The sequence below is a fragment of the Coenobita brevimanus genome, chromosome 60, assembly GCF_032717465.1.
Source record: "Coenobita brevimanus isolate Jiangsu-jjx chromosome 60, ASM3271746v2, whole genome shotgun sequence".
NCBI classification, from domain to species: domain Eukaryota; kingdom Metazoa; phylum Arthropoda; class Malacostraca; order Decapoda; family Coenobitidae; genus Coenobita; species Coenobita brevimanus.
In genome coordinates, this window is record NC_137013.1 from 35,033,401 (window position 1) to 35,054,533 (window position 21,133).

The 21,133-nt window shown below is 42.1% G+C and overlaps 1 long non-coding RNA gene across 1 annotated transcript in view; it reads right to left on the bottom strand.

Moving 5' to 3' along the window:
- Positions 1 to 12,575, bottom strand: part of LOC145403206 (uncharacterized) — a 59,113-nt gene extending 46,538 nt beyond the window's left edge. Inside the window, exon 1 of the long non-coding RNA XR_013897946.1 lies at positions 12,441 to 12,575. This is a non-coding gene — a long non-coding RNA (uncharacterized LOC145403206). The remainder of the gene's footprint in view (positions 1 to 12,440) is intronic.
- Positions 12,576 to 21,133: the final 8,558 nt, after the last annotated feature.

Genomic DNA, 21,133 nt, shown 5'->3' on the forward strand with positions numbered 1-21,133 from the left:
TGGAGGGTTAAGTGCCCCTCTCCGTAAAACAGTAATCCCTCTAATATCCGAACACCCAATATCAGAACATCCCCACTAACCGGACATAATCATCCCGGGATCCAACATTCCCAAAATGGGCCAAAAACCGCAAAAAAATTTGAAAAAAATCTGACTTTTTTCTCTCCCGTAATTTGAAATTGCCGTGTGGTGCCGAACAGCTGTTACACCATGGTCCCTTCACCCCTTCCTTCCTCCCCCTTCCCCCTCCCCTGTCAGAGTTGCCATTTGGTATTTTTCATTACCAAGTGTGTCCCAATTTGGTAACGAAAAATTCGTTTGGTAATGAATCAGAATAATGCATTACCAAATGGATTTTTCACATGTATGAGGATACACAGGATGGAGATGGTGGACTGTTTGCTCTCTCTGATTAATCTGCTACCCTACACAGCGTGAAAATAATCAACATGGTGTTAATTATAAGAAGAGTGATTACATGTATTTCCACTTGTATATATAATTAGTGAAGAATAAATGCTAGCTTTACAAATTTGGTAATGAAAAGTTAAATTTGGTAATGAAAGTTGAGGAGATTGGTAATGTGGCCGTTGCAATCTGGCAACTCTGTTACCCCACCATCATCAACAGTCACAGCCAAACTCCGATCAGGAGCAGATGCTTATAGCAGTGCAAGCCACAGGTGCTTGTTTTTTGTGAATAAACAGTGAATAAACTGCAATATCTCACCACTAGAACACACAGGAATTTACAGGGTTGTGCAGTGTTAAGAAATTAGAGTTTAGAGTGTAAAGGATTAACTGTGGACTACAAACTGGCGGTTCAAACCAGTCCATGAGCTGGGGACTTGTAAGTACCCAGAATATTTAATATTGTACAAACTCACCTCTAAAACCTCATTTTATGGTTCTTTTGCATTTATTTCAGTCTTTTATGTCCCTTATTGGTGTGATTTGGGTCTTAAATAGGTGCAATGCATGTCCAGAGGGAGTTGTATAGGTGTTTTTTTGAGTTAGGGTCCATAAGTACAAGTCCAGGAGGCTGGGGCCCAATATCCGGACAGGATCACTATCCGGACATGCCTTTGGCTCTATTACATCAGATATTGGAGGCATTACTGTAACTAAAAGTCAAATGGCCACCCCTTTGGGATTATGGTGTCTGGCAATAGATAGATAGATAGACAACTGAAATACCATTATTTAATAGTATTTACAAATGTTTATTCATAATTTCAGTGTCCTAGCTTAAATTCAGAAGAATGTCAACTTAAATAAGGATCCTGTTTTAAGATAAGAATAATACTTTTTAGAAACTGCACATACCGGTATATAATTTATAATACTATTATGCAAAACATATATCATACATACATACATTATCTAATCCTGTGTTGCCCTATGAGAAGCATAGGAGCCAGGGGCTAGGGAAGTTGGTCCTGACATTTACAATATGAGTGATAAGCTTCACACATCCCTGAGTGGCATTATGTGAAAAATAAACCCCAGTCACCCCTTGGATATAAACCTACACAAGCCCAATCTGGTTGGAGCACCTTAATTATCCACTAAACCACCAGATGTCAAAGTTTGGTTATATGGTTACCACCCGACCCTAATCTACAGGAAACCATTTGGCTTGTCACTCAGTGTAGAGTCACCCATAGACAGAAGGAAGAGGAAAGAAAGAAGGAATGAAAGACAAAGGGGAAGGAAGGAATGATGGAAGGAAGATTGGAAAGGGCTGCCATCCGAGAGCAGCACTACAGGTACATAAAGTGAGTGAGTGCAAAATATAGTCCTAATATATTTTTCAGACTAAAACTGCTTTCAAAAGTTCACCTCTGACTAAGAATTCAGTTTTTACTACACAAAATACAGTGGAGCCCCGCATTTCGCACCTAACTGCTTCTGTGAAAAGTACCATGAACCATGAAACCGCTAAAATTGGGGCCATTGATTCTACGGGAAATTGGCTAATTGGTTCTGGGTCCCATGCCAACTCCCCCTAAAACCCATTTATGCAATGTAAAATTTACTGATCACACCCAAAAAGAAACTACCAGTAGTATTAATACAAAGTACATAACAGGCAAGGAAACTCACTTTGAAGGCTGCAGTGAGGTGCTTAATGGAAGGGATAGAGGTGTAATTTCTGAGGCAGGTGGTAAGGCTACTGCACCCCACCACCTCTGGCACCTCCACCATCCTCTGCCTCCACTCCTCCACATAACACATTCATCCTTTGCTGCATCTCATCTGTCTGCTGCTCCAGCACAAATCCAAGAGACTCCTCATCCTCGAGAAGGTCCATGATGGAATCTTCACTGGGTTGTGCTCCATGCTCAGCTGCTCCTGCCGCTTGCAGTGGGCCTTCCACCTCTTCCACTTCCTGGGGTCTACTGAGGTAGCAGGTTATCAGAGCTTGCCGTCTTGCATTCATCTTCTCAATGAACATAGTGTTTATCAGCTTTGCTAATCCAGAAACATGGAACAGGCACTCATGCTTGCTGGCAAACTCTACTAGGTTGACTTCCTCCTGCAAATTCTTGAGAGAGAGCTGCCACGATGGAAGTGATGACATTGTTGGTGTTTCTTTTATCTTTTGGCTGCTCTACTGGGTGCTGCTGTTCCATATTCTTCCAACTCCAGCATTTCTGCAACAGACACTGTCGGTGTGTGACTGATTAAATGCTCCAATTCATTGTTGGTTGTCAGCAAACCCGGTTTGTTTACATTTTTCTCGCAGCAAACATACGGGTCTTCGCACAAAACCAGGTGTTTGGGAATATTTGCAGGCCATCGCTAACCATGAAACCGCAAGTAATGATGCCGCTAACCATGGGGCTCCACTGTACAAAGTATTTGCAATATTTAACAGGTTTTCTTAGTACTGATGATATTCTGAAGATTTTTACAATGTTTTAGCAATACAGTATTCCAAAGGTTTTTACAAAGCCTTAGTGACAGTGCAAAGTTTTTGCAATCCTCTGAATGTATTTCCAAACTTTCAGCAACATTCTGAAGCCAATTTCAAGGCCTAAGACATACTCTGATAGCTTTCACAAAGTCTCAGTGATATTCTGATGGTCTTAACATTGTTTTAACACTACTTTCGATAACTTAAAGTTTTAGTGATATATAAATTTTTTTAATACAAAGTTTTAGAGTTATTCTATTTATCTCATGCAGTTGGTAAAGCAACCAACCAGAATACCAGATAATCCTGACCATAATGTCCATCTCTTGGATCAATTCCTGACAAATAATCCAGATCAATACAGGATAGAAGTACTGTCACCACTTGGATCCTCTGACCAAAATCTCATCAAAGCCTCATTAGTCAGCCCTCCCAAACCTCCCAGTTCTGAACCTGTCAGGGTGAACCGATGACACTTTGATAGGGCAAGCTGGGATGGACTTTGAAATTATCTTTCCATGGCAGTCTTTCTTTTCTAGTGATGTCAATTCCATCCAGTCCCATATTAATGACTTAATACTAGCACGTATGGATTTATTCATACCAAGTCAACAGTTCGCTAAAAAATCGAACTCTCCAAAGAGGTTTCATAGCAACTGTGCCAGACCAACAGCCCAAAAGTCATTAGTTTATAACTCTTACTTAAAATAAAAAACATCTGAATCACACTGTCAATTTAAAATTGCTAGAAACCATGCAAAAGCTGTAATAAATCTTGCTAAATCAAACTTTCTTCAAAATCAAGCATCAAAAACTACAGTACTTAACCCTAATGACAATAGAATATTCTGGTCAACCTCAATTCTTTCAATAATAACTTTAACAAGTCATCACCCATTCCCTCACTAAAATCTTCAGATGGTAACATTACAAATGACCCATGTGGGAAAGCGAATATCTTTGAGAATATTTGTCAGAAATTTTACTGTAGAGGAAGTATGCCAGAACATCCCAGTACTTGAACTTGACTCCAGAAATAAAATACAGACTAGATACGTAAAATCCATCCCAGACAATTTATCAACCAACAAAGTCCCAGGCCCTGATGGAATTCATCCAGTTGTTTTGAAAATGTGATTCCCAGAACTTACCTCTGTTCTAGCTAAATTATTAAGACTATGCATATGTACTTCTTCATTCCCTAATTCATGGAAAGAAGCTAATATCCACCCAATTCCAAAGAAAGGAAGTTCCTCTGACCCCTCTGATTACAGACCAATAGCTATCACATCTTTTCTTGGTAAAGTATTTGAAATTGTAATTGACAGGCACATAGCTTAATACCTTGAATCCAACAACTTAATTGGTGATAGTCAATATTGTTTTTGCCATGAAAGATCCACCATTGACATATTCAATCTCCTGACTCAATCAACTGACCAATGTGGGGAAAGTCATAAAGTAGCCCTTGATATTTCTAAAGCTTTGGACAGAGTGTGGCACTGTTCCCTGCTGTCCAAACTCCCTTGCTATGGACTGATGTCTTTTGTTCCTCTGCTTTCCTCATATCTCAGTGATAGAAAAGTAAGAGTAAAATTAGATGATGTACAGTAATCCCTGTACTATCCAGACACCCACTATCTGGCTCCCTACTTACCGGACATTTTGGGCTCAGGACTTCGTAACCCCTAAATTGCCCAAAAACGCAAAAAATTCCAAAAAAATCAGAATCCCCCCCCCCCCGTAATTTGAAGTCGGTGTGCGGTGGGGACCAGCCATGTTTTGGTGCATAGATCCGCCGACATCCGCTAGAGCACCCCTGCATCCTCCCCACTTCCCGCCCGTCATTTGTCGTGAGTGCATGCTCGTCACCATGGCCACCCACACACTCGCTTTTGTGGTGGTGCCCTACCTCCTGCAGGCTCTGCTGTTCCTTTCCTGCCTCTTCTTTGTGTGTGTGATGAAGGCCCTGCCGCCTGCCAAGAGATAGCGAGTGGTTCTGACTCTGGAGAAGAAGAGGGAGATATTGGACAAGGTGGACGTGGGATGGTCAACCTCACACATTCTCTGTGAATTCAAATTGGCCCACTCTACACTGTTTGATATCAAGAGATCCCAGGACAAACTCATGCAGTACACGGCTGACTTCTCATCGAAGAATAAACACAATGTGGTGAGGAAGATGATGTTTACTCCCCGGTATGCGGAAACTGACCACTTCACGCTGATTTGGTATCGTCAACAACGTGCTGCTGGTGAGCTGGTGCATGGCACGGAGCTGAAGGCTGCTGCTGAGAAGTTCGCAAGGTTACACGACACCCCAGACTTCAAAGCATCCAAGGGTTGGCTCTTCGCTTTCAACTTATAGCACGGCCTTACCAACCATAAGGCCCATGGCAAAGCTCTGGACGCCAACGAGGACGAAGCAGAGGAGTTTTGGCAGAAGGTGAAGGGTTTGATCGAAAGGGAGGGCCTCACTTTCGGTCAAGTCTACAATGCTGACAAAACTGGTCGATTCTATCACTCTTTGCCAACGAACATGGAGAAGCGTGTACCTGGCCACAAGCTCTGCAAGCAACGGATATCTGCTTTGTGTTGTGCGAATGCTAACGGCATACACCAGCTCAAGCCCATTATTGTTGGCCGTGCAAAGCAGCCTCGGTGTCTTCGTGGGGTGATGGATGTCCTTCCTGTCATTTGGTACCAATCTTTGAAGGCTTGGTTCACAGCCAAGATCTTCAAAGACTGGTTTCACCACCATTTCATCAAGGAGGTCATCCATTACCAGACGGAGAAACTGGGAATCCCGAGCAACCAGGTAAAGACCCTCCTTCTCTTGGACAATGCACCTGTGCATCCGTCTGACAAGGGCTTGGTGGCTGAGAATGGCCGCATTAGGTGCATTTTTTTGCCACCTAATTCGACTTCTCTCATCCAACCAAGGGACCAAGGAGTGATCGTGGCAACAAAGAGGCTGTACCGTAGGAAGTTCCTGCATGAGGTGATGGTTGTTCTCGAGGACAAGGTCGAGCGCAGGGAGGGACGGGACATGCAAGGCCAGTGGACTTTGGAAAACCTTCGCTGCTATGACATCAAGTCTGCCATTTACAACTGGGCCAGTGCATGGAAGAAAGTCCCTGTCAAGACTCTGGAAAATGGTTGGTCTCGTCTGCTTCTTGGGGTTGATGTGGCGCACAATTTTCTAGGTTTTGACGTGGATGATTTCCATGCACATCTTCGTGCACACGGCGATGATGTTGATATGGACGAAGTGCGTGAGTGGTTGGATGACGACGAGGGTGATCCTGGGTATCAGATCATGTCTGATATCGAGACCGCATCTTCAGCTGCAGGTACAAGTACTGTACCCAGCCTGAAGATTCTGACGAGGACAGCGACAATGATGTGGACTCCTCTCAGCGTGCCACTACTCCAGCCATCCCCAAGCTAAGCGCACTCTGGGAGCACATCAAGTTCGTTCTTGACTACTTGGAACACCCGGACTGCGAGAGGGAGATGGGGCCCTTGGAACTTGTGGGGGAAGTGTATGCTTTCAGGCAGCACATCATTAATCACCAAAATCGTTGTTCCTTGCATCAACCAACGATTGACAATTTTTTCAGACCCGTGACCCCTGCTGTGCCCTGTCCTGGCTCCACACCACTGCCTCCTCAAGACAGGCCTTCATCCTCTGAGCCACAGCCCAGCACATCAGGGCACGGTGGAGTTGCCACTGGACGTGAGTTTGCACCTGTCTTCAGAGTCATCTGCAGTGGGTAGTCCAACACCACGTCCCAGCGACGCACCCCTAGGCCACCTGCATCAGCTACTCTCTGACTCTGACAGTAAATAAACAGCAAGAACTTGCCACCAGACCACACGGGAATTTACAGTATTGTGCAGTGAAAAGAACAATGCGCAGTGTTAAGAAATTAGAATTCAAAGTGCAAAGACTTAAGTGCAGAATGCAACACTTATTTCATTAAGGTACAATGGAGCACAAGTAAGAACAGAGTGTACAGTGTTAAGAAAATACAATTCAGAGTGACTAAGTTCAGTACAAGACTTGATTACTGCATGTGCTTCAGGTACATCTTTTTACTGTCGGAGTCTGAGAGGAGGCAGGTTATTCACTGAGATGGCCAGGGACTTGTTATAAGAACCCAGAATGTTTAATACAGTATTGTACCGTATTTTCCATACTCACCTCTAAAACCTCATTCTCTGGTTCCTTTGCATTTATCTCACCCTTTTATGTCCCTTATTGGTGTGAATAAGGTCTTAAATAGGTGCTATACACGTCCAGTTGGAAGTTATGTACCGGGTAGGTGTTTTTCTGAGTTAGGTTAGGTCAGGGTCCATAAGTACCAGTCCAGGAGGCAGGGGCCCACTATCTGGACAGACCCACTTTCTGGACATGCCTTTGGCTCTATTACATCGGATAGTGGAGGGATTACTGTATATTCTAATTTCCACTCAATCAACGCTGGTGCACCACAAAGATCAGTTCTGGAGCCAACCCTATTCCTAGTTCATATTAATGATCTCTTATCTGTCACCCACAATCCCATCCATTCATATGCAGATGACTCAACACTTCACAGTTCATTCACACTCAAACACCCATTTACAAAGTTTATTATCTCTAACTCTCAACTCAGTATATCTCCATAAATCAAGACTTATCTAAGATCAATGAATGGGGACAAAATAACCTTGTCTAATGTAATGCTAGTAAAACCAAATACTGTATATACAATTTGCTAATAGACAGTAATTGCCAGATTTGTACAATACCTTCAATGCTAGAAATATTCCCATCTCCAAAAGTACTGAAATTCTCGGTGTTTCATTTACCAATGCCCTCAGCTGGACCTCTCATGTCAGATCACTTGTTAAAACTGCCTCAAAGAAACTTGGATTACTATACAGGGTCTGTAACTTCTTCACTGACAAGCAGTTAGCTATAATTTATAAGAGTCATGTGTGCTCTTAGCTTGAATATTGCTCATCCTTGTGGAATGGATGTGGAAGGGTTGCACTAAAACAGTTAGACAAAATTCAGAACAGAGCTGCTGGAATTACTAATAACCCTGTTATTAGAAATAAACTACCTACCCTACAAGTAAGAAGGAATGTTGCCTCCCTTGCATTGTTTTACAGATACTTTTAAGGCAAATGCCCAGACGAAGTTGCGTCCACTGTGCCACCTCTCCATGCCTTCCCTCGTGCTACACGGGCATCTGGTAGCGCTCATGACTGGAATGTCACACAGCCATATTCCAGAACTTCTGCCTATTGGAATTCTTTTATTCCCCCCAAACTTCAACCTACAGCTGTAAGTCCAACTGTTACAAATATTTTATGAATGGAAGATGCCAGTAATCCGATGTATGGAGTTTTTTTTTTTTTAATTCATTTGTTTTTCCTTCCTTTGTTCTGTTATTTAAAAAAATAATAATAATAATAATCTGTTGCTGGATGCCTTAAGGGTGGCCACAAACAAAACTTCTCCATGTCACCCTGTCTGTCCCCTGTCATTTTGCTGCCCTTCGTCCAACTTACAGCCCCCTCTCTCATTTAACGCTCTACTCCATCCTTCCATGTCATCCTTGGTTTCCTCCTCCCTCTCCCCCTCACTCACATCCACTCTTCTAGTTAATCTTTCACTCTCCGTCCTCTCCACATGGTGAAACCACCTCAGTGTATTTCTCCTAACACTTCCTATCAATCCACATCCACACTACAACACTTCCTATCAATCCACATCCACACTACAACACTTCATGTAACTCAACATGCTCCTCTCAAGCAACTCACTTCCACTGCTCTTGCTCTTGACTTGTGTCCTTCCAACAAGGTCTAAGCTTCCATACATTAGAGTGGGGATCACAATACTATCGTGTAGCAACTTTTTTCCTTCCATGCTCACTTCCCTATTTCTTATCACTGCTTTCAATGAAACTGATTTTCATATACACTTTTAGTAAATTACCTTATTGCTGTTTTTAAAAAGCTTTAATGATGAACTGATGGTTCTTACAAAGTTTCTGCACTATTCTTAAGTTTTTAATAATTTTAGTGATAATCCAAAGGTTTTAACAAGGTTTCTGAAATACCATACATTCCACAGGTTTTTACAAACATTTAGCATAATTCTGAAGGCTTTTACAAAGTGTTCGTAGTATTCTGAAGACTTTTACAAAGCTATAGCCATATTCTAAAAGATTTTACAAAATTTTTGCATTAAGCTCAAATTAATGCTTTTATAAACTTCTGGTGATATTCTGAGGGTTTATGAACAGTTTTACTGATATTCCAGAAGTTATTAAGCTTTAGTAATATCATGAAGATTTTTACAATGATTAAGTCATACTCTTCAGGTATTTACAAAGATTAGGCCTAAATAATATTCTGAAGGTTTCTACAAAGTTTTAGCAATACTCTGAAGGTTTTTGAAAACCTATGCATCAGTCTGAATAGCTCTCCAAAGTGTTAGTAGTGTTCTGAAAGTTCTTGCACGGTTTCAGCAATATTTTACAGGGTTTTGCAATGTTGAGCAATACTCTGAAGGTTTTTACAAGTTTTGGGGGGAAATTCTAAAGCCTTACAAAGTTTCTGCTATATTTTGATATTTTCTAATAATGTACTGATAATCTGCAGTGTTTGTAGTGTTGTGGCTTACAGTTTAACTTACATAGGTCTTAACTGGCCTGTACAGGGCAACAACCTGATAGAAAAAAGGGACTGGTGAGAATGAATCTATATAAAACATCCAGGGAAAAAAAAAAAAAAAAAAAAAAAAAAAAAAAAAAAAAAAAAAGAGGGCAGGTGAAGTAAAAGTTGTCATCCATACAGTGCTAACTAGGGTAATAATAGCCATACTACTGTTCGTTTCATTTAAAAGGCTTCAACATGCTTGCATGTCAGCCATGGGCACATAATGGCAGATCTCCACATTGCTCAATCCCTGGCAGCCTCCCTCTTCAGTATGTGTGTGTGTGTTTACTACTGTAATTCAGTTTTGACCTTCACTGCTGTTGCAGTTTAACCTCTTCCATTAACCAATCTAGCTGGTAAATTTTTCTAAATATACCGGTACCAAACTCACTTGCTTTTATATTTATTTGTTTTTCCAACGGTTTTCTGTGATTAATACGATTTTTACATTCTTTTCTATTGCAAACAGCACCTAACAGTGGAAGCCTTGTCCCTAAACCCTCCAAAATTTACTAACAATTTCAAAACAATCTGCAGAATAAATGCCATTGAGGAAAAGTCAGTTAATGTGATGAATACTACTAACTGAAAGTACAAAATGATAAACTTTAGGGAGACATGGGACCACCTCTTAAAAATTTTTATTTTTACCAACATTTGAATTGATTCTGTGACTTTGTATAACTGTACAGAAGTGTATTTTTAAGTACAAAGGGGATATATCAATAAACAAAGAAGATATTATTACATATGGGCTAGGTTAGATTAGGATGACATTAAAAAGGTTAGGTTAGATTATGAAAAATAAGGCTGTCAAAAAAAAAAAAAAAAAAAAAAAAAAATTGATAGGTTTGGATAAATAGGCAATGATAAGGGTAATATTGTTCAAAAAAGGCATTCTAAGATGATGTCTGTCTGTCTTCACACAGCTGAGATGGCATCTGCCACGCTTCACCGTTTAGGATTGTAAACAAACGCAAACAGCTCTTTTAATGCTTTACATCACTTTTCAAAGAAATATAAAACAATGAACTTTGAAAACTCACCCAGAAAATACTCAGAGAATCCCATGAGCAGCTTAGATAAAAAAAAATAACAATAATAATAACAAGATGGTTCTGTATCTCCTTGAAGATTACTGAAAGCTACCACAAACATTTATCAACATCTTGCAAGAGTGAGTTTGGAAAATACCATCTAACCTAACTACATGTGCCTAGATTAATTCTTTGGCTATCCTCCCCCACTCTTCTCCATCACCTCCCAAATACTGCAACAGAGGGCTCACCCTTATAGTACAGGTACCCTGTGCTGATCTGGAACCATAATACATCAAATAATTTCATGATTACATAAAAGCACAAATTCACTAAACAGCCAATGATTAACTGGTAAACTTAAGGCTGCTACCAACCCATCATATTACAGCAATACAATGTATGACTTCTCTACCACCATAAATCGGTAACGATTAACATATCCAGTCTCACTTTTACGGTCAATCTTTTTTTTCTCCAATTTTTGGTAAATATTTCCTTTATTGCCATTTCCTGTCTTTGTCGTTTTTTTTTTTTGGTTTCATTTGACAGTTCTTTAGTTCATCTGAGTGTTTTGAGGCCTCAATTGTTGTACAAATGAATAATAACCACAGAATGACTAGTGAAATGGCGAGGGACAGGGCGACTTGGAGGCGATTTGTTTGTGGCCACCCCAAACGGGATTGAGGCGTCTGGCAATAGATAGATAGATAGACTATGACAATCTGATCAGAAATATTAGCAATGGTGGAAGTGACTGGACTAATCTAAGCGTTTAACTAAACCTAATCTAACCTAGCTTAACTGTACCTAATAATTTAATCTACCCTAATCTAACCTAGCCTAACTCAACCCAGCCTAATCCAGCATCCAGTTGGGAAATGAATCCACCTTTCAGTATGCTGAGCAAGATTTGGTAATAATCATTTGCACAACCACACATACAGGCATACGCTATATGACAGCACAAATCCACTGGGTATGGTAAGATTGCCCGCTAAAGAAACTATCTATCTATCTATCTATTGCCAGACACCTCAATCCTGTACAGGGTGGCCACAAACAAATTGCCTCCACGTCACCCTGTCCCCCGCCATTTCACTGCCCTGCTCCCAACTCACACCCCCCTCCCTCATAGGCCTATACCTCTTCGCTCCATCCCTCCATCTCATCCTCGGCCTCCACCTCACTCATATACACTCTCCTCGTCAGTCTCACCCTCCATCCTCTCCACATGGCCAACAATAAATAAATACCCAATTTTTTTGTGTGATCTGTTCAATTTTGACAGTCTCTTCTATCTTGTAACACCTAATTGGGAGAGCTTTGCTCCCAAACCCACTCTAAAGTTATGAATTTTAGTAATCACACCAATTTACTTGGGAAATGCCATGAAAGAAGTCATATATATTGATGAATACCACTTAACTGAAAGCAAAACTATATCTTCGAGAGTGAAGAGTAAACAAAAACCTATCTGCTAACTATAACTTCTCTACCTGTCTACTATAACTACTTCTGCATCTGATCCACTGCCCTAAAGTGACTTAGGTTGGCTGATGCTTGTTTCCAAAAATAGCAGGGACAGCATACTAACAATGAATTACATCTAAAAAAAAAAAATATTAAAAAAAATAAATCCAAGATGCCACAAGAACCTTCTACCGTTCACCTTTGTCATGGTAAATCGCATGAGGAAAAAAAAAGAAGTCACATTTAAAGTGAAATTATACCATGAAAAACTCTCTTGACACCTGAACTTACCTTTCTCATATGGTGCTACTTTACTGCCTCCCATCACATCCCCATTATGAAACTGATTACATGATTATCAACACCTCTAAAGATCATTGCACAGCCGGAGGTGGTAAGCAGGTAGAGGAAAATGGCACAAAAAAGGTGAAATATGCGGACTCCCGTGCACACGCAACCGAGCCACACTAGTTGACTAAATAAACATGTTAAGTATTTAAGTTATATCTTTTTCACCACTCGAGAATAAGGTGGACATTTATTCGGCATATTACGGGAATGTTTCACACGTTCAGTAAAAGCAATAATGGTATGATAGTTATTTTTAGTCGAAATAGGAATGCTTATATATCTATAGAACATTCGGTTATGTGAACTTGATAGCTCGTACAGCATCAATACTATACGCGGGTAACACGACCTAAAACTGCCATCGCTCCAGTAGTTTTATACTTTTTATGCTTGTATACAATGATCCTTATTTCAATACTTGAATTTCCTTTGTAAACAGACAAAAATACCTCATGTTCCTGTGATAGTATTACTGTATATAGTACATAATCTATAGTTTAATGCTAAAGGAGTATTTGAAAAATAATATTTTGCACTGCTTTTATGTACTTTTCCCGGGATTCTCCTGGATTCCTGTATAATCTCATGTCTCCCGAAATGGATTCCTAATCTCCCGGAATCTTAGAAAAATATAGCCTATTCTGTTTTCATTAAAATGCAGTACCAGGGTCGCACATTAATTAATTTAATGTAATTATTTTCTAAACGTAATGTAACACAAAACGTGAGAGACGAGGTAACACGTTCTGCACAGGATAGGTGGTGGAGACGGATCATCTGCTGAACACTACCGGCTCAGTCACTCCCGTGGTCAGGTCAGTTACGTTTTTAGTCCCTTCAGGTGTGATGTCACGGTGTATTATAGTCGGCCATCAGACGTTCACTCAAATTGTGTCATGGGAGTTGGGAATGCTACGAAAAGGAAAAAGCATTACTGTACCTTCAGGGATGAATGGTTACAGCAGTTTGAGTGGCTGAAAAAAAGAAATGAACTTCAAGGATAATGTAGGCTTTGCCGACAAACTTTTTCTGTGAAATGTGGGATTGCGAGGTATTATTAGCCATTATGACTCAGACAAGCACAAAAAATCCGTAAGAAAGTAAATGGAGAGTAAGAAAAGTGCCAGCATTAGTTTTTTCCCGATCAGAAACTCTGGTGAAAGTGATCTGCAGCAGAACTCACTGTAAAGCATTATCACAGCATTAACAGGCAAGATTGTGGAAATAAGTTACTGTATCCAATGTGATGTTTAATGATTCTTCAGTTGCTAAAAAAAAATTGGATGTGGACACAAAAGCCAGCACTATTGTCGAAAATGTGTTACCACTGGCAGGACAAGAAATTCTAATTGATGATCTATTGAAATGCGTGCTCCCGCCGCCAGACCCCCCACCCCACTAATCCATTATGGAGCCGCAGCCCCACCCCCACCCCAGAAGGACATCACAGTGAGCCAGGTGCATGCAATGCTGGCTCAGCGCGAGGCGGGCTCAGGTGCGCCCCAACCTTATGTCCCTCTTCCCCTCAACTTGCCCAACCACGACGTCACAGGGATGCGAGACTACTTCTCAGCCGGACCAGCCCTCATCAGGATCGGAGTGTGACTGCTCCAGATTCAGTCCCAGGCAGCACCATGGTAACGGCCACAGGACGTACCAGGGAGGGAACGGCCACTGTACGTCCCTCAGCAGTTTCCCCCTGCAGCACCGCGACGATGGCCACTGTATGCATTGGGGAAGGAACGGCCACTGTACGTCCTTCTGCTGCAGCCACATCTGGAGCTCACCTCAGTGTGACGGCCACTGTATGCACACTGATAGGCAAAGGTAGGAGGAGTGGAACTGCGATGACGGCCACTGTATGCGTCGGAGAGGGAACGGCCACTGTACGTCCCTCCTCCACCTCCTCCTCCTCCTACAGGAGTAGCACCACGGTAACGTCCACTGTACATACCGGGGAGGGAACGGCCACTGTACGTCCCTCATCCACCTCCTCCTCCTCCTACAGGAGTAGCACCACGGTAACGTTCACTGTACATACCGGGGAGGGAACGGCCACTGTACGTCCCTCAGCTACTTCCCGTTGGGCAGGCAGACCTGCAGTGACGGCCACTGAACGCGTCAGGGAGGGAACAGCCACTGTACTTCCCTCATCTGCCTTTTCCTTCTTCGGAAGCAGCACAGTGGCAACGGTCACTGTACATGCCGGGGAAGGAACGGCCACTGTACGTCCTTCTGCTGCTATCCCAAGGGCCTGTGGAACCACGACGACGGCTACTGTATGCGTCGGGGAAGGGACAGCCACTGTACCCCCTTCGTCCACAGTCCCGAGGGTTCTCCCGGAGGAGAAGGTCCCTTGCGCGGTCCAAAATCCACCCGGTGGCCACGCGGATGCCCCTCTGTCTCTCCCTCCAGGTGTGGCTCACCGGAGGTGCTGCCATTCCGGAAGTGGTGGTGAGGCCCAGTCGCTGAAGGCAGGATCCATGCCCTCCAGCCTGCCCCTGGATGACACCGGGTCCTGACAGATGCCCCATGGACAAGGTGCTGCAGCTATCCCCTGACGGCGCCCCAACCTAGAGGCAACCGCAGTCCCAGGCCTCCCAGGGCTGGACCGCCCTGGCCCCACTCACCGTCTGCCCCTCCGCCCAGAGTAAGATGCGGCACGCCCGACTCCTGATGCTGTTTGGCCCCTCACCAGGTCGAGGCCCTGACAAGAGTGGGCCTCCCTGCACCCCGTAGGCCAGAAACGCGCCCAATAGCAGTCCCGTGCCTACTGCAGGAGAACTCACCTGTAGGGCTCCCTCCAACTCCTGGACGCCACCTTGACTAAGCCCAGACATCGGCAGTCGCAGTGACAACACAGTAAGATCCCAGTGTCATGTTAGAGACTTAGCAGTGACAGTGCCCGTGTATTCTAAAGACAGTGAGTCAGGAAAACCACCAGTAAAGTGTCTAACCCAACATACTCAGTGTGCTGTGTCAGTGCCTAAGTTCCCAGGACTAGAGCAGTATACAAGTGTGTGGCGATACCTAAGTGCAGCAGACCAGTGTACTACGGAAAGTCTGAGGAGGCAGATTGTATAAACAGTGCCACCATACCTATGTAATATTCTCTTATATGATAACCCAGGTGTAGTCACAGTGTCTGTGTGATGTGATGTATTATTGTTAACTAGCCTGTCACTATACCCGTCCCACATCTAGTGCACCATTGTATGTATATTGTAAGGGAAACTGGATTAAAGCAATGTATGTGTTAAGGTGTCTTGCTGAGTTTTTATGCCCTGTTCCTTTGTTCTATTTCCGGTCTAGAAAGAGGATCCCGCTCAGTCACTGGTGTCTTTAGGACGAGAACTTGGCCTAAAAACACCCAGCATAACATCTATCTATCTATTGCCTGACGCCTTAATCCCATATGGGGTGGCCACAAACAAATTGCCTCCACGTTGCCTTGTCCCCTGCCATTTCACTGCCCTGCTCCCAACTCACACCCCCCTCTCTCATATACCGTACCTCTCCACTCCATCCCTGCACCTCATCCTCGGCCTCCCCTCCCTCTCCCCCCCTCCACCTCACTCACATACACTCTCCTAATCAGTCTCTCACCCCCCATCCTCTCCACATGGCCAAACCACCTCAGTGTGTTCCTCCTAATGCTTCCTATCGCATCCACATCCACATCACAGTGCTCCTTTATATCCTCATTTATCAACCTGTCCCTCCATGTGACACCACAGGCTCCTCTTAAATAACTCATTTCAACTGCTCTCACTCTTGACTTGTGTCCTTCCAACAACGTCCAAGCTTCACTTCCATATGTTACAGTTGGTATCATAATACTGTCATGTAGTAACTTTTTCACTTCCATGCTCACTTCCCTGTTTCTTATCACTGCTTTCAAGGAACCAACAACTTTTCTTCCTTGTTGTACCCTTTCAAGCACTTCACCCTCCAAACTTCCATCCTTACTCATCACACTTCCCAAGTACCGTACTTAAACGTACTCACATTCTCCATTTCCTCACCATCCAGCCTCACTGTACGTTCACTGACTTCACCTATCTCAAAGACCATCACTTTATTCTTCCCTACATTCACCTTTAGATTACATTTCTAACACACTCTCCCAAACTCATCCACCAAGCCTTGGAGCTCCCCTTTGTCTTCACTTAACAACACAGTATCATCTGCAAACAACAGTACAGGGAGTTTCCAAACACTACCATTTCTCACTAGGGCCATTCCAACATCCACTACCCTACCTAGTACCTCTTTTAATACCCCATCCATGTACAGATTGAACAACCATGGAGACATGACACATCCCTGTTTCAACCCAACCTTCAAAGAGAAAAATTCACTCAGTTCACCATCCACACGCACTGCAGCCTTAGCACCATCATACATACACTTAACAGCATTCAACAACTTCCCATCTACTCCATATATTCTTAATACTTTCCACAGTCCTTGTCTATCTACCCTGTCATATGCTTTCTCCAAATCCATGAAGGCCGCATACAATTTCTTTCCCTTCTCTAGAAACTTTTCCACTAAAGATCTAAGAATGAATATCCGATCTACACAGCCTCTTCCCTTCCTAAAGCCTCCCTGTTCTTCTCCAACTAATTCCTCTGTTATTTCCCTAACTCTGTCAATAAGTATCCTACCATACACACTTCCTATTACAATAAGAAGACAAATGCCTCTATGGTTAACACACACATCTTTTTCCCCTTTTCCTTTGTACAAGGGAATAATTATACCTGACTTCCAGTCCTTAAAAGGGCTAGGTATAGATGCATCAAACTGTGGTAATTTGAAAATGTTTCCAGTGATCATCCAATATTTTTCAGAAGAGAATGGCAATAAACTTTTTTTTTTTTTTTTTTTTTTTTTTTTTTAAGATTCATAAGAAACAAATCATAACAAATTGGATTCTTTTTGTGCTTCAGAAAAATGAGTTTGATATAAATTCTATGGCTGGGTTTTTTGCTGATAATGAATCTGTCAACTTCGGGAAACATGTTTCTGTGTATGAAAAACTGAAAAAGGAAGTACCAATCCTTACCAGGGCAAACTGTAAATGCCATATTCTACACAGTTTCACAACATTTGCTCTGAAGGCCCTTTCTTTTGATGCAGAAGCACTCGTATTAAAAGTGTACAGTGAGTTCTCTTCATATGCAAAGAGAACAAGTGAACTTGCATCTCTCCTTGATTTTGTAGACTTGGAGTTCAGATAAATTCTGAGGCATTCCCTTACTAGATGGCTCTCCTTACTACCAGCAGGTGATTGCCTTCTAATGAAGTGGAATGCTCAAAGATAATTTGAAATGCCTTTAAAAATGAGGAGGTAGATTTTTCATAGTCTGTAGAATTAGGGTATAAGTAAACAGTGCAGATATATTTAGTCTGAGAATGACAGGAAAGTCGAAGCCAGAGTGTAGAGAATACAGAAGAATCAGGTTCAGGAACACGAGAGCAAGATAAGTCGTTGCGTATATATACACAACAGCCACCTTTGGCTTTTAAATGAGTATAGAGAAAGTAGGAGGATAGAGAAAAGGGTTTGCTGTCAGATGCCTCAGACAGCTGAGTCTCAGTTAGGAAAAGAAGGTGAGGTTTAGAGAGGGGGAGGTGGTGCTCAACAGACCGAAAGTTAGAGGAAAGGCCGTGAATGCTGCAGAAGTGAAGAAGAAGTGAGTCAGATTGTGGTTCCAGGCAGCTTGAGTCGTCACAGGGAGAGAGGCAGATGGTGGGAGCATTTATGGTCCCCCCCCCCAGGGACTCCGAGGCTATTTAATGAAATGCCATGATTTGTTTTGAATTTTGGAAAAGGAAGTGTAGTGTGTACTGTGCATGTAGTTTGGTGTTGATAGAGAAACTTGTATTGGAGAGCATGCTGCCCCACTCTCTGGGTTACTGAGACACTGAAAAAGTTCAGTGAAGAGGGATGATCAGAAACTAGTCCTGAGGGCTGATGAAACAGGAGCTCCAGCTCTCTCTGTCATCAGCTTTCCTTCCACCTTGGGAGTAGTGCCCTGCTCGACCGGTGCCACAGTCTACTCCATTCCCAAACCTCTAACTATCACCCAATTGCTTTAACATCCTGTGTCTCAAAAGTTTTCGAGTCTATTCTTAACAGAAAAATTTTAAAGCATCTTTCCTATCACAACCTTCTTTCTGATTGTCAGTATGAGTTTCATCAGGGACACTACATTGGCAATCTTCTCACGTGCATTTCAGACTCCTGGTCATCCTCCTTTCAGGATTTTGACAAAAGCTTTGCCATTGCACTTTTGACATCTCAAAGGCTTTCGATCGAGTCTAATATAAATCTTTAATTTCCAAACTGCCCTCTTATGGTTTCTGTCCTTCTCTGTGTGCTTTCATCTACTACTTCCTTTCTGGTCGTTCTATAGCTGCTGTTGTAGATGGCCACAGTTCTTCTCCTAGATCAATCAACATTGGTGTTCCTCAGGGCTTTGTCCTGTCACCAACTCTTCTTTTTATTCATCAATGACCTTCTAAGCTGTACATCTAACCCTGTCCTCTCATACGCTGATGATTCCACTCTTCACCTTTCCATTCGGTTCCCGCAATGTCCATCCCAGCAGTTACATCAACAAACAGGGGAAGAGGCTATGGAACACCTAATGTCTGTCTTGGCTTGTATCTCTGACTGGGGTAAAAATAATCTTGTTGTTTTTAATGCATTAAAGACTTAGTTTTTACATTATCAACTCAACAAAATCTTCCACAGGAGTACCCACTAATATTTAATAACATCCATCTCAGTCCTGCATCATCCTTAAACATACTTAGGTTTTCATTCTCTCAGGACTTATCTTGGAAAGATCATATTACATCTCTTGTAAAATCTGCTTCCAAGAGATACGGTGTGCTAAGCTGACCCCATAACTTCTTTACCCTTGCATAGTTGTTGACTTTATACACAGGTTTTATTCGCCCCTGTGTAGAGTACAACTCTTATGTGTCGGGAGGCTCCCCATATATATTTCTTCTCAATAGGGAGGAGTCAAAGGTTTTTTGTCTCATTAACTCTCCTCCTCTTACCGGTTCCCTTCAACCTCTGGCTCTTTGCCGCACTGTTGTATCTTTATCTCTTTTCTATCACTACTTCAATGGTCACTGCTCCTCTGAACTGTCTGCTTGCATCCCTCCACCTCTATGACGGGCATGTAGCACCCATCTAGCAACAAACTCTCATCCCTTTTCTCTCCAGCTCTCTAATGAAAGAGTTAGCTGTTACTCCCAGTCCATCTGTGCAACAGGGCAGCTCTGGAACCGTCTCCCTCTGTCCGTATTTCATTCTTGCTATGATCTCCAGTCTTTCAAACGCAGTGTGTCCAGGCATCTCGAAATGAACAGATCTTGAGTTTGGCTCTCTTTTGTAGTAAGTTTTTATTGTGGCATCTGGCAATAGATAGATAGATAGATTGTTTTTTTTCCTTGGAAGGAGCAGTTTGTGGGCTCATGGCCTTTGGTTCTTTCTTCTTTGCATTAAAAAAAAAAAAAAAAAAAAAAAAAGATCCAGGGTTGGAAAAAATCACAGGTTTTTTAATTCAAATTTTTTTTTTTTTTTTTTTTCTTTTTCTTTAATGTGATTTTTTTTTCCCAACCCTGTTTGTGCCTCTGAGAATTCTGTCAAAAGAGTCTTTTATCCTCCCACTTGCTGCAATGTGTCCATTAGGCAAGATTATATATCACTGTTCAAATAAACAGACTTACAATATTGAAAATATGTTAATGGGATGTGGGAGTAAGGCAGTGCAGCACAGGCCAGCACTTCTTGGTATGGGGGAGGTTACTCACACTGTCAGATACTGACAAAATTTGCCAACTTCTCTTTTATATTTTGTCAAATTAGGATCATAATCATTAGACTGAATCATGTTACTGTGTATTCAAAGATGAGTTTAGTTCATATGTTAACACTGAGTATAATCACATTTATTGTTATTATCAAAAAGCATTCTTTCTATCTATCTATCTATTGCCAGACGCTATAATCCCGTAAGGGGTGGCCATTTGACTCTGAGTTATTTGTTTTTCAGGGAGGGGCACCAACCCTCCACCAACCCACTTGTTGACACTTTGGGAGCACGTATGGCTCGGTTATATGGTTACCACCTAGTGTTGCAAATGGTTTCTTGGCTTACAGGAAACCATTTGGCTTTTCACTCAAAAAGCCACCTGTAGTGGAAAGAAAAGCAATAAGAAGTGACAGGAAAGATGGGAGAAATAGGAAGAGAGGAGGGCAGGCACAGAAAAAGAATGATAAAGGCTAAGGAAGAAGTAGGCAGCACTACATCAAGTGAGTGGATGATGGTCACCACCACCTTTTCCTTTTTTTATTATTTGCCTTGTAACAAAATGCAATCACTTGTGCCTGACTTGATCAAGATCAGTAGAGGAGAAGTACAGGCCAAGCAGCCTTGATGCATCTGTACAATACACATCCATAACATTCTCTTTCCTTCATTTTTACTGTATTTATATTTAAAAAATCCATTTTGATTTAATCATGACTTTTTTACTCTGATTTAAATCAATTTAAATCACATGATTTAAATCATTTGATTTAAATCATACCAACCCTGCAAAGA